Source organism: Dermacentor albipictus, chromosome 8, assembly GCF_038994185.2.
Source record: "Dermacentor albipictus isolate Rhodes 1998 colony chromosome 8, USDA_Dalb.pri_finalv2, whole genome shotgun sequence".
NCBI lineage: Eukaryota > Metazoa > Arthropoda > Arachnida > Ixodida > Ixodidae > Dermacentor > Dermacentor albipictus.
Window position 1 is genome coordinate 75,020,093 of NC_091828.1, and position 17,716 is coordinate 75,037,808.

At 48.1% G+C, this 17,716-nt stretch overlaps 2 long non-coding RNA genes and 1 other non-coding gene across 3 annotated transcripts in view; 1 reads left to right on the forward strand and 2 right to left on the reverse strand.

Moving 5' to 3' along the window:
• Positions 1 to 17,716, reverse strand: part of LOC135920952 (uncharacterized) — a 552,461-nt gene that overhangs the window by 150,300 nt on the left and 384,445 nt on the right. The window contains exon 3 of the long non-coding RNA XR_010570372.1: positions 7,099 to 7,118. This is a non-coding gene — a long non-coding RNA (uncharacterized lncRNA). The remainder of the gene's footprint in view (positions 1 to 7,098; positions 7,119 to 17,716) is intronic.
• The window catches only part of LOC135921926 (uncharacterized), a 124,787-nt gene that overhangs the window by 49,951 nt on the left and 57,120 nt on the right, over positions 1 to 17,716 (forward strand). The gene's annotated exons all lie outside the window — the stretch shown is intronic.
• TRNAT-UGU (transfer RNA threonine (anticodon UGU)) lies at positions 10,628 to 10,700 on the reverse strand. Its single transcript has one exon. It is a non-coding gene; the product is annotated as a tRNA-Thr (tRNA).

The window sequence follows — 17,716 nt, forward strand, 5'->3', positions numbered from 1 at the left end:
GCCTTGTGTGCTAGATCGTACACCTGCCTCTTGTTGCAGCGGGAGAAAAAAAGGGGAAAACAATTTAGTTAGGTTGATTTGAATTATGGCCTTGTCTGGTGTTTGACGGGAGACAGAGGGCACTTGTTTGTGTTGGGTGTTGCCTTTTGCCGGTCGATTTTGCAAGCTGCAGAACGACCAAGCGGGACCAGTGGCGAGAAGCAAGGTCTTAGGAACGACCCGAGCGGAGCTGGTCAAGGTGCCTTGGCGACGACGTGGTGAGCAGAGCTCCTGTCCTGGCGAGTCGGACCTGGGCACGTGATGTTACCTGGCGTCCCGACACTGGACGTGAACCTGGACGAGCCGGACGAACGTGCGCGCCTGGCATCCGAGCCACGTGGAGGCAGCTCGTCTTCCCGGCGCCTTATCTGAGGGCGGGGATGCTGTTGTGCCATTACCACAAGCCCGGATTCCGAATCTGCAAGATGCGGAATCTATCCTGCGAGCGCCATAATTCTCCCTTCACAAGACAAGATGCTGCGCCTTCGTCCGGGAGAAGCCTCGGCGAAGCAGCGTGTTTAAACGTGTCCGCGTGTGGCCGACAGCCCGGCGCCGCACCTCCCTTGCCTGGAGGTCACCGCGCGCGCGAACTTTGAACCGGGTGGCCAGCGCGGTCGCTGGTTGGACCCCTCGGACGACCGTCGTGTGCTGACTTTGTATTGGGCCGTTTGAGTGACAATGGGCCTCGGGGATTATAAAAGCAGTGACACGCCGCTCGAAAACAGGATCTGCCGACCCCACCGGGCGAGAGTGTCGCTCCCGACTGGGGTGAGATGTGTAACGCGTTTTCGCCGGACGTCGTCGTGCGAGAACAGTCGCGTTTGTTGTGAGCACTCGGCCCCAGTGCCGACCCGTTCATGTCCTGTATGATAACCTGTATATAATGTATAAAGTCCCTTTTGTTATTCTCATCGACGCCAGGCTCGGAGTCTTCGCTACCAACGCTCTGTCACGAAACGGGTGACGAGCGCTACGGGACCACAAAGCCGTAATCGTGGTGCAGCGGTGAAAGTTCGTAACACTGCTGGCACCGGTTGGATGTCGTAACACTGGCGGCACCGGTTGGATGTCGTAACACTGGTGGCACCGGTTGGAAGTTCGTAACACTCTACGCAGAAAAAAATACCAGAGCCCTGTTGTATTTTTTCAAAAACTGCTGGGCTCTACGGCCGCCTTTGAACACACAGTGAACGCTGTTGTGTGTGTGCGCGCGTATCGCAACTTATTTTCCTCTCTCTTTTTCTGATCGCTTCCTCCGCACGCAGTGTAGGGTAGCAAACCAGGAACAACATGGTTAGCGTCCTTGCCCTCTCCATTGCTCTCTCACTATGCAGAGTCGTACAGCGTTTGTGCCCATATGCTTTTGAGAAGATGTCGCTGGCACGGGTTCTTCCCGACTGAGAGTGCCTGTGTCAATTCTTACTAGTTCTTACAGGCGATATTTACAGACGGAACGGAATTTCCAACCCACGACGACACAAGACCGGGGCGGACGCTCGACCGGTCGTGCATAAAACTAGTGTGCAACACGGCGAAGCGTGAGAGAACGGTGCCTCACGTAGTTGGTTACAGTATAAATATTTTGCCACCCCGTCTCCATCTCGTCTAAGTTTGTTTTGACATCGTTCGGGACGGTTTATTTTGAAGACGTATCCATTTGTACTTGCACGTGTTCTACGTGTTATCGCGCCGATTTTCGGCCATTTCCGTTTCAGTTGCCTTACTTTGATTCTTCGTTCAGGGGCTCAACTGTTCCGTGTGGCAGCATAGAAGAATTGGGAACGATTATTGCCACACGCAGTGACACCTGGTCCGCTCGCTGCTTTTAGCAGGATGCTGCTATTGCATCACGATGACCTAACGTAGCGATAAACACATGCAGTTCTACCCGCAAGAGTGATCCCACGAAGGTGGTAATCTTCGTTACTTATACTCGCCACTTCACTCATCCGGGAAGCACATTACATAATGTTTCTTTCACACTCCATCGCCATGCATTCTGACGAGCTCTCATGAAACGGCAATGTGGGGCTTGCAATGTATCTATGACTGAAGGCCCGTGGTGACGCTATCATATCTCAAAGTAATGGCGGGAACTGTATCCCATCTCACTCGTCAATGTGTTCACTTTAATTTTGCTTTTATATTTTATTCACTGTGCAGAATAATCTCCCGCAAGAAACAACAACAAAATACGATTTAGCTTGTTTTATCTCAGAAAAACCTGACTTCGAGAATGTTGAAGGGGAAATGTGTTTTCTTTCTCTTGTGCACTTCGTCATACTTGAATTTATTTCTAAGGATACATCATTCTGCTTTTATTCTCTACAAGGTTTGTGAGAACGGGGGAAAAAGATAAAGAAAGGAAATTGATGAACATTCGCTCGGTCCCTTGCTGTCGAACTCAACTCGGTTTTCATGGTGTTCTCCGTTCCGGACGATTATAGTTTCCCCGCTTTGTACTTTAGTTGTTTTCGCCTGGAAACTTGGAAACCCACCGACTAATGATTTTGTTCACAACCGAACTCGACGGTCCGGGAAACGAGAACGCCCGTTTTTGCTTCTACGTTCAGCACACGCTATAATGCTGCACGACGCCGCTTTTATGCTCTAAATAATGACCTGTACATGGTTCTCGAACGTATCACACTTTCAAGCTTGTCTTTACATTTGTCCAATATTTTTGTACGCCGCAAAGCAGAAAGCAATGCTCGAAGGTACGCGAAACAACGATATGTCCTTCTGATTTTTTGAATGTGCAGAAGTGATATCCCCCAGTGTTGGAGCGGCGCCAACGTGTTAGTTACCATCGGCGATTTCTTGTTTCTTCGTGAGCAGTTGGGCGGCGTTGAGAGCGCCTGGAGTCGCTATCGATTTTGATAAGTGCTAGCAGCTGTTTGCCATTTGGGGGGAACATACAAACATATGAAGACATGCCGAAGTAAGAGAGAGAGAGAGAGAGAGAAATTGAACAGGGAGATACGTATCAAACTGAAGAACTTCACTGAAATTGACGGTAACGCACTTTTAATATCCAACTGGCTCCGGTTTCGCGTTACTTTCCCTCCCGTATTTTGCGCGTTTTTCCTCTCTGCAACGCTAGCTTCGCCACAGGGACAGTTTATATGCGGGAAAGCACACTCTCACGGCGCGACTTTGCGCCGTGGAGGCGTCGGCTATTGGCCTCGAGATCGAACAGAGTCGGCTCCTAGCGGCGAGGTGACGAAGCTCCCAAGTGTGGATGCCGGTGGCCCGTCGCCGCTCCAGCCGCAGTGTGCAGCGATCGTAGTTCGCGAAATCACGATGGATGTTGACGAGGACGGTTTGTTCGATGGTTAGTAACCTCTCAACCTGTTATTCTTTCATTTTTGTAACGGAAATTCGTAAAGTAAATGGCTGTACGTTTTTAGTGTACTGATGCGAAAAGCATTTGCTTAACTCGACCACACCATGTGCGCTCGTCTCCTGTCAACGTGTTGTGAGGTTAACATGCGTTCTTTTTCCGTTTTACAGCACCCTTGCCTATAAGCACAATTCTCAACCATGTTAGGGACGGTGTCAAGTGTCTCGTCGAAGGCGACCAAGTCGTTGCGGCGGACCACATCATTGAGTGTAGTGCCGTCGCTTCCGCCTGCTGCTCTGACGGTCCTGTGCACGTTATCGCATTCGTGCTGCAGTCGTCCGCGCTTAGTAAAGACCCACACCGAGTCGACCTGAATTTGGCCGACGAGACAAAAATAGCAGAATTGAACTGCACATGCCCTGCAGGGTAAACTGTTGCCTCAAGTTGTTCGGATGTAGTTGGTCGCGGCGCGTATCGCGATTTGTTTACATTACATCACACTAAGCTGACTCGCTGATTTGCGATGTGTTTACGTTATGCGATAAATTTAGAGAACTTATGTTGCTTTGTCAATTTTTGTTTTTAGCCAGACCTACGAAATCGCGAGTTAGTTTCAGAGTCTTACTACCATTGTAAAATGTTTTCGAGTCGCTTTATGACCAGTTGCAACCGTTACACGAAGCTCAAATAAAGCATGCTACGTATAATTTATGTTTGATCATAATCATTAGATCCCTTTAATTACTTTCGCATGCAGGCACTTGAATTTGCAGTGATGCTTGAATGCAGTGCATCGGGTTTCAATTTTTTCCGCCCCCCTATAAAAGACAGAAAAAAATATATCAATATGAGCAGTAGCAATAAATTCGCTCGCGCATGTTCTTTCATCGCTTAATGGACCATCCGGTGTTGGCTCGCGAAACGACACTGTTTAATCTGTACGAGATCATGCGTACACACTTGCCGTGTTTCGATGCTCGTATTTACACTTCTGAACACAGAGAACAGTTCCCGTGGCTGAGGAAAGACAACGAAAAACGTGACTAGTCACGCTCGGTGACGGTCGTTTAAACGGACTCGCAGCTGAGCGCGAACCTTGAATTCACTGCGCAGGCGGCGCATGAAGTTTATAAAATAAATTGCATGCGTGGACACACGGTTAATTTACTTGCGGAAGTATATAAAAGCACAGGCAACTCATTACTGGCATCCCAGGCCACGCCGACACGAACATTCGCGGACTGCAACGATCTTCACACGCACAGCAACTACACAGCAACTACGCATGCAGCAAACATTAATGCCCAGATTGCCGATTAGGATTCCCAAACGTGATATCATATTGGACTACTCGCCATCCTTTTTCGTCAGCGAACGCTTGAACGCACCATCGTCGAAGTGCTTACTGCACACCATCGCATACTTGGAAGGCGCCTTGCCGTTCCGAAGCCTGACGAGCCATTCTCGGCGACGTGCCGCGTCAACGGGATAGTAGTGAAAGCTTATCCCTGGCTCTGAGCAATATGTGCTGCATTGCCGAACCGAACAAAATCTCACGATGGTAAATGAAGCGTTTTCTGCGGGCACGGAGCACAGAATCGCGAAATGAAACAGTAGCTCCCTACACTTCCACACACCGCACGGGCGACGCATCCACACTAACGGGGCGACGGTGCTGCCACCTATAGGTCGATCTCGCGGCCAATTGCATCTAAGTTGCAAAGGTGGCAAGCGTAGATGCTATTGCGTAGTCCATGCTGGAGAAGGTGGTAGCAATGACTGCCACGGAATGATCAAGGGAAAATACAAAGATAAACACGACACGTTTTTCTGATTGCTAGTGGTCGACGACCCGTTCAGTTCATTAGGGATGCCTCTCCCTTCCTTCCTTCGGCACCATCTTTTTTTTTGTATGTTGATGCAGCGCAGGTAGCAAGGCCATTCCTTAAAGAGCGCTGATTTAGCGCTTTCTGGCGGCGGGCTTTCTTTTCCTTTTTTCTTGACGAGCGAAGGTGCAAGACTTGGAGTGCTTCTATTAGCAAAGCTAAGGAATGCTTTGCGCAACCGTCTCCATTCGGTTTGATTGACTCGATGGTACATGTGTGCCCCGACGTGTTCTTTAGCTGCTGTTATAACATTTTCTTTTTCCAGGTCGACATTACCTTCCTGTACCCGTATGACCTTGGAGAAACATTGGAGAAATTGTTAGAATCTCTAAAACTGACACCGTATCCATTGATTTCAGCGTTAGAGTTAAGGTTAAAGCGAAGTGCAACACTCGTTGTCGGTTTCTGGCTTTGAATTCCTTACCGTCTTGGGTTCGGTTAGTTTATTCGTCTAGATTACTGACATAGATTATTTGATGGCTTATCTTTTTATAGATCAATAAGGATTTTTCCTTCTTTCGGTCTGTGCCAGTGACCTTCCTTTGTGTAACCATAAACCCACAGTATCCTTAGAAATTCATTTCTATTCGTTGTAAAATGATGAACTGGAATTTGCTAAGCATTGAAGAGAATCGACCGATTCCTCATCGGTAACATCTAAGGAAACCGATCGCCACCTCCGTGCTGAACCAATTGACTGAGGCATTTTTGAGATACGCGGGAATAAATTTCAATTACTGGTATGACACATGCGATATCGCGAGTGGTATTGATAAGGAGCGCAGCGCAGGGCCTGGGAATATCATATGCCATCTCGAACTAGAGCACGAACTTTGAGAGACATCATGCTACATCAATATGGTTTAGCTTATAGCAGCGATAGATGCACGGCGTTTTTACAAGCTTTTACGCAAGTATTAGCCGTAGGTATCCACCGTGCAATATACTTATAAGGAGCACTTTTCCGTAGATGGTACCATGATCGTCGTATGGAGTGAGCAGAGATACGTTCTTTTAGTTTCATTATTCCCTCTGACTCTCTCTATTGCCTTGAAATAGCAAATTTTCCCATATTGTCCAATCAATGAAAAAGAAACGCGAAAGGGCGTATAAGAACAAGTGAGTGTATCGATTGCTCACGATGTGCGCAGTCCTGACCGGCACCTTGTTTTTCGATGCGCGAACACTCTTTTTTTATAGGCTGTTTCTGTGAACTGCTCCTTAATTGTATCCTGGTAAGCCAGGAAGCGCGCGTGACGTCGCAGTCATCTAATGTGTCATTGCCGGTAGTTACACAGCTCATAAGGACACGGTATGTGGGCACAGCCTTTTGTCTTATACGTTAACAGATTCTGATACATGATCAGGCGAGGGCTGAATCTTTAATTAAAATGTCAGCTTCATCCTCCAACGGGAAAGCATCTCATGTAGATATACGCTTCAGTAGAAAATTCCATTGCGACCTTTTAATACGTGAAATGCATTTGTCAAATATTTTGATAATTGTTTTATATGTACGGATAAGTTCCATGTTTTAACCGAAGTTCAGTACTGTAGTAAGTCTAGTGGCCACCGTAAATAAAACACACATCTTCTCTATATATTAACATACTTATACCTTGGATGGGGTGTAGACTCTCAATAAGGTTGTTACCGACTGTTTTTACATTCCTAAACGCTTGTCTTATTGGCTATGTGATGTCTTCGCTCTAGTTACCGTGCTATATTTTGGTTCACACAATTTCGGAAATGGTTCAAGCAGAAAATCTGTAGATAGTAGCCGACAAGAAACGAAACAAAGTAAGGGTCTCAAGTACACAGGCTACTTACCGGCAACCTCTACACTTCACCTGAAAAAAAAAATAAACGACAAAAAGGCTCAGTCTTACCATTGACTGTGTGCATAATTTTTCTCTAGGACATGTAATTTATGAGCTAAGGACCGTTTTCCTATTTCATCCCATGGAATGACGGTTTATCAAGCCACTGACCAACGCTCAATTGCCTAATCTCTGTAGCAAGCACGAAATTACTTGAAGAAATTAGATTACTCTTTATGGCACGACACACTGACAGAGCGGGCGTTGCTGGCTTTTCATTCCAGTTCGAAAAGCGCTACTTTCGACATAGTCGCCATGATTTATGGTGGTCGTATTGTCCCAGCTCGATCACAAACTCGACCACCCGGTCAGCGAATCGAATAGATCAATGTTTGCACAAGTCTCTCTGGTCGCTTGCCCGTTACAAAAAGTACCAGAGTTCGAAGACCTTGATTTCACTGCACGAGTGTCTCAGGCGTTGTTAACTTGGGCCCTCTTTAAACAGATTATTTATCGCTGAAACGTTGAAACGTGCTGTCGAAATTAACGTTCCGTGCCTAGTTGTAGCAGCCTAATCAACTGTACGTGCACTATTGACCAAAGAAGGGAAAGACAGCGTTAAGCACGTTAACTTCTAATTCGACTCATGTCTTATTTTGGATGTAGTTGGAAATGTTGGCGACTATTTCAGTGCGCACTCGGCTCCGTTTTCTCGCTGTAACAATGGCGGCTCCGTCTGACGCGTGTATAGCTTCGTTCTCATTTTTCGTTTGTTACTTTGAATTGCACGCTAACTAGATCTCTTTGCAGGGAATAACAGTAACTCTGTGTCACTGTGACTCCGGCCATTTCGTCATTAGACGGACGACGTCCGGCACTTGCAGCGAACTGCAAGTGGCGCCTGCGTGCCCAGCGCTGCCTGCGTGCCTTAGGCACGGAGCGGCTGGCTCGCAGCGGACGAGGAATCGCAACTGCTTTGCGTTTACGATTACGTCACATTTGCCTCTCCATTCGCCAGTCCGTCGCGTCACTCGCTCTACTTTATCGCCGCGTCCCCTCTGCGTGTACGACCTCGCGCCCGTCTAATGTAATCACGCCACCAGACGACGTTGCGCCGACAATCGCAGAGACAGACGGCCATCACGTGCAGACGGGCTGCGTTCGCCGTGTGTGCGATGATGGCTTTTTTCCAGCCTGCTGCGTGCACACATTACCGTGCAGCGCGTTCGGAGCTGAGGGTACGGCTCGCCTATAAACGACATAAACGGGGCGTCTTCGTGTGGTCTGCTGGCGGGCGCACTTTCGTCCGTTGTTATCTCTTTATCTAGAACGCATGTATGTAGAATAGTATTTGATATCTGTTCTGATCTGTGTCTGTCCTCTTTAATTCCCTTTACCTACTTACCCCTGCATAGGGCAGCCAGCCGGTCTGCGGACTGGCTGACCTCCCGTCACTCTTCTCATCTATGTGCTTAGGATCTACGGCTCACGTATAGTTCTCCGGCGTCCGTCATTGCGAGCTGTTGCGGAAAATAATGGGCTTCCCTCTTAGTAGCGCCAGGTCTAATGGCTCACTGCATATGTAGTTCTGTCGGTCATTCTGCCGGTCATTTTGTCTGTCCTGCCGTCACGTTTGATTGCGGAGGTCAGAATGCCACATACGCGTCGGATTGGAGAGGTGCTGCTCGTGCTCTGAGCGTTAGGAGAAGGGTAAATAGCCCTGTGCGTACAGAATGAATCCAACACCCTCGATTGAGTCCTCTCTCATAGCATCTCTGTCGTCGCTCTTGGACCTTAAAGTCCATTAAGCCTCGAGCGAGGGAGGGTGGATTCACTTAACTTGTAAGTCGGGTGAGGTGAGGACCCGCTCGCGCTCTGCGCATCTACAGCGGTGCCCGGAACAACATCGGGGACACGTGGGTCTCCTCTTCATCGCCGCTCCTCGCGTCACGCACCTTACGGCTCATTTGGCATCCCCTTTCGGGAACCCGCGCCCGATGATGGCATCGGGGAAGGGAGGGGGGGAGGTGCCGACGGCGCGCAACATTACCCTTTATAGACCGCTTAGACTCCTTCGATTACCATGCCCTAGTTCATGTTAGGCGCGCCTGCATGCAACGCAGTCAAAGGGACGCAGATTCCCGTTTTTTTTCTTTTCTTTTTTTACTTGCTGCCGAGCAGTGTCGTCTGGACGCTGCCGAACTGCGACACATGTATGCGGGGGCGTCCGTCAGTAGCACAGCCGCGGCAATTTTGCATCTTTATTTCTTTCTCTTTCTTTTTGTGGGGCCTAATGACGTTTCGTGTGGTGTAAACGCCGTCGTTAGAGAGGCCGGGGCGCGCATAGAAGGGTCTTTGCGCAAATCACGACGCGCAACCACGCGTGTGAGAGCGCCCAACGTATATGGTGCGGCGGCGAACCGTGAGTTCGCACTTGTCGCAAGAGCTGCGACGCCCCGATCTTTTGATTACGCGCGCATTCGCTCTGCTGCACCGCGCAGCTTGGCGATCACCCTGCCTCTCTCGGGTCGAGTGGCAAACGGTGGATGAGATGCCTTTACGAAGTCGTGGTGTCATAACCGGTTGCGACCGCTTTGACGCTCTCCTTCTGGGCGTTCGGAGAAGCCTGAGAGATGGCAGTAGAGGTGTTCGATGTTCGTTCTCGTAGGCCCTCGAGCCCATCGTAGTCATTTGTGCGACTTACTTTGCAAGTTTATCCTTGTGCTACACTGGTTAACAAAGAATTTAATTAGAAGTTTTCTTTAAGGGGACGCTAGGAGGAGGAAACGTAAAAGAGAAGGCAATGATGTGAACAAGAAAATCATCTGGTTGGCTACCCTTCGCTCGGGGAGGGAAACAGGGGAATGCAAGAGAGAGGAACAAAAGATGGCGATGAATCTGTGCACGCGCACATACGGCGTCACGCAGTCAAAGAAGTTCACGCAGGCCAGTAGACCTCAAGATGCACGAAAGGGTCGTCACTGACGTGTGGACCGACGAGAGATGGGGATGTCGTTCGAATAACGCCTGCACGGACAATCGCCGATCGTCGATGTTAATTTGTCGCTATTCGGTGGAGAGTGATTGCATTTGTAATTCAACTCGAGACGAGCAGAAAAGAGGGAGAGAGTGTGAACCGTGGGCCCACAGTAGGAATACAATTGGTCACCGGAGTCGACAGATTACAGTGACCCTCCGGACCGACACGGCCTCTGTGGCTTAGCTCATCTTCAGTTTTGACGCGATTAAGGGCCCAGTGTCGCAGAAAATCCGGTGTCGTCGTCCCGTGAGCAACCATTGCCGCGTATATTTAGGCATATGTATATGCCACGCTTTGCTATGTGACATGCGGTATATGCGGGTTTTATTTCACACAACATTATATGACGAAAGCTGTTCATGCCTTGTCTTACCTTCTTGACATATCGTAAGAAGCCAACAACGACGCCAAGGAGAACATAGGGGAAATTACTTGTACTTACTAATTGTATTAAGGAAATGATTAATAAGGGGAAATGAAAGTGGATGAAGTAGCAACGGACCGCAGGTGGGATACGAACCCACGGGTTCGCATTACACGTGCGATGCTCTTACCAATTGAGCTACCGCGGCGCCGTTTTCCCATCCACTTTCTGGGCTATTTATGTTTTACTACAACAACTAACCCCGGGAGTGTTAGCAAGCGCCACCACTCACAAACCCCTATGTTGTCCTTGATATTTTGTTTGTTGGATTCTTATGACACAAATAATAAAAATTGTGCCCTTCGGTTCCCTTTCTTCACATTCTTGACAAACTTATTCATAGGTATTTTGAGAATGACAGCCTATTAACAAATTCTATGAAACAGAACATCGACAGCGCATGCCTTTTATGATAAATCTTCCCAGATTAACGTATTAAAAGCGCAAGACACTAACCGATACCTGAAAATATGATGGATGGATGGATGAAAAACTTTATTATCTGAAAATATGATGTCCTTTTTTTTTGGGGCGCGGCTGTGCACTATCTGCGATAGTGGGTTTGGCTCATGCAAGAGGCTGCGTTTCTACCAGATAGCTCTCCTTCGTGCATGGCGCTCGCCGTCAGAGAGAGAGAGAGAGAGAGACAAAGAGGAGGAAAGACAGGGAGGTTAGCCAGTGTAAGTACCGGCTGGCTACCCTGTGCTTGGGAAAGGGGTAAAAGGAATAAAAGGAGAAAGAAGAAGAAGAGGAGAAAAAAAAATAAGGAAATTCACGCAGTAACGCGAGACTACGCGATACAACACTCAAAGGCGATCACACGATTCGCATGTCCTTAAAAACTTCAGCAAAGCCCTTAAGGCCTTGAGTGCCGAAGCCCGTCTGGACCAGTGTCCTAGAGCTTTCTCCTCTGTAAAGGGGCGATTGTCCAGTTTTTCGAGCCCGGTTACGAGCACTGTTCTTGGCACTTTGTGCCAGCGTTCCCGTTAAACATTATGGTTACCGGGAAGCGCGAGAAGCAGTCAGGGATCTTTGGACGCTATCGCGTTCCACTCTTAAACACGAAGCTTAAGCGTACTCCAAATTTTTTTGTAAGCACTTTTCTCCATGCGTAGGATAGTAGACCTTACGTGTGTCTGGTTTATCTCCGTGCCTTCCCTTACCTTCTCCTCTCTTCCTCTTTATCAACGGTTGCCAACGCTTCCCAATCAACGCTGACCCTTTTGTTGAATACAGCTGCCTGCGTAATGGTTAGAGGAATTAGGGATGAGGCTGACCCGCTCTGATCCGTGAGGGGATTCTGTGCGGTGGTCATTTTTGGCACTGTTTGGCGAGGGAGCAGCTGCGTATGGTAGCATCCCTCTCATGTGTTCCATTATTCTTTTCAGAGTTCCTCTTATACGGCAAGCCATCTTTTCTTCACCTTTGCAGGTGTTGATCGATATCGTTCTTAGAAAGCTTATGGAAGTGACGCTAAACTAGGTCGTTCCTAGTGTGTGATAGCGGTAATCTGACTCGTTCTTCGCGCATGTTACTGGCGCGACAGGTGATGATGAAGCTACCGAAGCTAATTTACGTTCTCACTGGAGCCATATTGCGTCCTGTCTTTCCCTATCTGTATGTAGACACGCAGCGCCGGACGCTCTCAAAGTCACTTGAACGTGGCTCGCAGAACTAATTGCGCAAACTGCAAAAGGCTGACCGGCTCGTAAGAAACGTTTCACGAAAATCATATCTTGCAATTTGTTTACGTCAGTCGCGTTCACTGCTTTCTTCGTCGATGAGCTGGTCATGCTTGTTGCTACGCCTAAAACGATTGTGTAGTCCACCCAACATACGAAAACCCGAGGCTTGCCCTTCTGACCGCTTTAGGGAAATTGGACAAGTCGTTTGAAGAAGAGAAGATCCTGGGAGTGTGGCCACGTGCGCTTCGGCGATGTAAAAGAAAGAAAAAAAAAGAAACCGCCACAAAAGCGTTGCTGCCTCTCTCGAGACGCACCAGCGAATGTAAATGATTGTGACGAACTGAGCGATATGAACGCTTCGGTGCGTGCATGCATGCGTGTCTACTAATATTTTATTTCTCTCCTCGCACTCATCCTTTCTAGTGCTCTTTTCACACTCCCCAGTGCAAGACCAGGCTCCGCCTGGTCGTCAACCTCCCTGCCATTCCCTTATCATTTCTCTCTTTCTCTCTCTGCGTGTGTTTGCGCGTGTAAACAGCGGGGTGATCGGTTGCGATATTACGCTTTAATGCCTCCCTCACACAGGCCTGGTTTATTGAACCAAACGCGATGTTTAGATTAGCCTCGCCGCCGACTCGCCAGCCACCAAAGCCCCAACTGCATGCCACGGTGCGCCAGCAACTAAGTGAGCGCTTGCACTTGCTACGCGAGCCGCGCTATAGAGATTTTACAAAAGGCTGCTGATTGAACTTGACCGCTACTCCGTGTTTGCGCGCCGTAACAGAAGAACGAAGTGTGTGCGGGAGTTCACAACGCACTGTTAAGCCTTCCAGGCCGTGTGCGTTGTAAGCGCAAGCGCGATGCCGATGCCAAAGCCATGTCAGGAAAAGCCGGCAACCGTTTATATAGCCCCCGAATCCTCCGTGCAGACGGAGAATTCTCGTCCGAGCGCGTAAAAGCCGCCGTCTGCCCCCGACGACCAAGAGTCCGGGGATTTTGCTGAACGCTGGAATTTACGCGGAGGCAGACTCAAATGACAGCTGTGGCGAAATCGTAAATGGGAATGTGAATAGCGAGCGATGCCAGCTACGAAGGCGGCGTTATTGCCCCGCAGCAGGAGCAGGAGCTTCCACGAAAGGAAATAAAAAGTAAATCCTTACACAGGCTTAGCCGAATCATAAACACCGCGGCCTGAAAGCCAGTATAGAAGCGGTGTACTCGTCTAAATTCTGTTGCGCCGTAGTGCATTGAATTTACAGAGCGCTGCATAGGCGTGCGTTCCGTATAGGTCGTTTGCTGTTAAGTGGCTGATAAAAACAGAAAGAAAGAAAAAAGAAAAAAAAGAGTGACGCCGTTGTTATCGGGGTTGATTGTTGTGCTGTTCGGCGAAGCAGTGATGGGTTTGTTGTTCTGCGATCGAACGGCGCAATGCATGTATATGCTACAGCGTGCTCAGTTGTTGCTGGACGCCGCGTGCGCGTTAGTTCAATACTTACTTCGCGGGCAATTCTGACCGGACGGTTTCGCGAGCAAGACAGTGACGCCCGCTTTCACGGATATTGTGTGCGTGGACAAATAGATGTTCTTATGAGGCGCATAAGGTGACTACGCACTTTCTTTTGCTTTTGTAACAAGAATGAGTTGGAGAAATTTGCTGATTTTGTTTCTGTGTGCGTGCGTGTGTGCGTGTGTATCGCACATGTGCAAATAGAGACCACGTAGGCGGTACTTCCAGGTATAGGGAGCACTTAAGTTCCTTGATCTAAATTGAAGAGAGGAATGCGAATTTGCACTTAGTTAGTTAGTTAGTTAGTTAGTTGGTTAGTGTTTTTGGGTGCAAAAGCAACTACGGCGATGATGCACCATGCACGAGAGTTGGCACTTGCGGAACTAAATAATGTCTACTTTACACTTTTTCGCTGACTAATTTTCTCCATGCTTTTGTGTTTCCCCTGAATTAATTTCTGAAAGACAGGAGCACCCTATTTTTCTGCATTGCCATAGAGTGGCGGACAGCAGCTGCGATTTACTGAGATATACTTTGTCACTCCTATGGCGCGGGCATTTCGGCTGTTCTTCTTTTTTTAACTTGCTACTTTCACCGTGCCATTGTGTTTTTGTTGTTTTCGCCCACGTTTCAACCTCTAATGGGGCCATCGCTAGCAAGGGAAGAACGCTCGTTCTCGTCGTTCTAAACATCGAAACGCCTCACCCGCCAATGGTAGAAAAGAAAAACTCACTTCAAGCGGAAGCTGCTGACGGTGCGGACAGAGTGCGAAGCACGCGCGGAGAATTCCACCACGCTTTCATCACGACGGGATGCGCTGAAACTTGCTGACGCTCTGTATTATGACGGGCGTCAATGCACATACATTCGCTGAGCTAGCAGTAAAATGTCGCGCAGCGTCTTTTACCATTAAAACGCATTGCGATCCCCTTCCTTGTTAGGGCCACCGAGTCGATGAATTTTTCGTTGTTCTGTTTTTGTTGTTGTTGTTGTTGTTGAAACAGAGAGTGTTTCTCAGGTAAGAATGTTGGCTTTTCTTTTTTTTGTTAGGGTTTGACTCAGTAGTCGGCAATTGTTTATACCCCGCCTGGATTCAACGTTCGACAACTCTCTATCATGAGAGTATGTTTGTGATTGGTATCAATAAAACTTCTCCTTGATAGCCTGAAAAACGCACGTTTAGCCCACTATTATCTTTTGGTTCAGCTTACACGGCTGTCATGTCCCTTACTGCCTATACCAGATTTACGAAAACTTATTTGGTTGTTACAGTGGTTTAACTGCCACAGTAATAACGGGTAATACGTACAATTATCTTTTTTACTTGCTTGTGGCTTCAGCCGTTCCTGCGGTACTGCTTATTGCGCTTTGCCTTTCTAACTTTTTAAAACAATCATAGTTTTAGAAACAGAGCCACACAACAAACATCTGTTTATTTGCACAAGCATTGCCAATTTTGCTGCACTTATCGCATTGTTTCGCTCAGAATGACGAATCTACGTAATCACAAGTGGTTTCAACCAGACGGAGGAAGTTTAGGCAAATTCATGTACCATAACCATAATTTCCAGGTTGGCTGAAGAGCCTTACCTACAACTCCTGTTGTCACTACAGCACCAGAGTCCCCTACAGTGATTTAGAGAATTTTTATGCTACAAACTAATGATTAGCTTTGCCTGTGTGGCGGAGCCACCAATTTGATTGGGGAGCCGAATCAAGTTGATCTGGACCCTCCAATAAAGTTACTGTCAATGTCATTATGAGGCACGCGGGTGCTCAAAACAAATCGCAATCGAGTGCAGTAATCGAGCGAAACTCTTGCGACACCGTTGGGGCGCAGTCTCGCAGGACTTGGGCAACCGTGTGGTCCTTTGTGCTCAGCCGGACCCGCAATTGGGCAAAAGCTAGAAAGAAAAGCGCGCCCGTCGTAACGCTCTGCGAACGAGTGACCAACTGGTAAATGGTTTATCGACCTGGAGACTTCCTTTCCGAGTTGCTCAACAGAAGGTCCCCTTCATGAAGAGCTACGGTATAATGCCGAAATTGTACTGTCTACTCATGGCGTTGTGGGGCACTACTGTTTCCGAGTGCGCCGCCGAAGTCCTTTTGCGCCTGAATTTCCTGATTTCCCACCTACTGTGGTCGGTGACAACCTAAGAATTACAAGTTTATATTTGCACTTTCCACTAAAACAAAATTCGCATAGATGCGCCAGCCAGTTCGATTCCCTTGTTTTCCTGACGTCAAGCGTTTTCACGAGTTTGAAAGAAATTTTTTCTCCGTAGAGATCGATCTTTGTGTCACTGGTTTCAGGGTGAAACCTGAACGTCTAGGCGCACATTATAGGGCATCCTGATCTCACTGCTCAGCCAGCGGTGATATTTCAGTTTTAAAGAACTGTCTTTCATTTTCTAATTGGCTTAGCGTTTAAATTAGCCGACCAAAGTCATTAGTGCATAAGCGGTCTCCAGCTGATTCAGCTTTCTTTGAGAAGCGAGGAGAGGTCCACTGCGTTTTTGTGGCTGTAGCTTCTGTGTAATTCCTGGGCTGTCACTGAGTACAGATGTCACAAAAGCTACCGGGTCTAGCACCTCGGCACGACTAGGTAGAGAGAGATGTTGACTTTAACGTGAGGCTTAAGAGAGAGAGAGAGAGAGAGAGAGAGAGAGAGAGAGAGAGAGAGAGAGAGAGAGGCAAAGGAAAGACAGGGAGGTTAGCCAGAGATTATCTCCGGTTGGCTATCCTGTACTGGGGGATGGGCAAGGGTGTGCGATAGGTGAGAGAGAGAAGAATTAAAAAAAAATAAAAAACAGGAAAACGAACCTACACACACACACACACACACACGCAGGTACATACAAACTGTTTCTGTGGACACTGTCACGCAGCCCGCAAAGGCGTCCCTGGTGTAATGCAGTGTCACACTTGAGTGAGGCTGAAGATGTTATATGAGCTGGTGACCTTGCATGGTACTCTAGGTGCTAGGTTATAATATACAGGTAGTACCTAAACATGGCGTCTATGACTTGTTTCCGGCTACCAAATCGCTTCCGGCAGATGCAGTCACCAAAAGAGCCTATGAGATCTGTTTCTATTATCCAGTAAGGAGCCACCGCTGACAGGTGGATTTGGATAGCACATATTATGGTACATTGCATTGAGCGATCAGATAAACAGCACATGTTTAACTTGGTGCAGATATGCACCAAGTTTCGTTAAATATCAGTTGCGAGGAAACTTCACTTTAGCTAAATTAGTAATAAATGAGTAGCCTTCACTATACTGAAGCAATCTAGGCAAAGCTGCAGGGCTGGTAATTATTTTCTTGTTAGCAGTCTTTAAACAGTACTTAAGCGGGCGAGGTGCACAACTGGTGCTTAGCGGATATGACAGAAGTTCCAGCACGCCGTCTCTCAGATCTTTTGAACGCACCGAGGGACGCCTCATCTGGGAGGTCATGCCGAGGAGCCACATTTTCTCGCTCATGCAGGACGAATGGCAATGGCGACATTTTTCTTAGTTTAGGCATCAAAAAAAGCGTTTGTTTTAGTGAATTTTTCGCGATTCGTTCGTTCGCACTCCGAACGGGACAATGTCACTCGGAAACCGCTTTTCACCATCTGAAACTGTGCCTTTTACGCGGTCCGAGATATTTGGGCACTTGGCCTTCGAAGCATCGAGGGACTAGAAAAACGATTGACGCTCTCGCAGCGTGCAACGCATGACTGACCTTTTCCGCCGCGCTTACTACGTCCCCGCAACTCTAGGACCGATTCGCACTACAAGTGTCTGACAAGTAACAGTGGCTGTCACATGCATGCTGCACATCTTCGGGCATAACGCACACACAGCACCCGCTGGCGAGTCTGTACACTGAATCTTTAGTGGATGACCACCTAGACCAGCCGTCCCCCTAGCGCTGTTGATCTGAAATTTTTGAAAGTAATGTGGTCCCCTGCTGTGGTCAGCTGC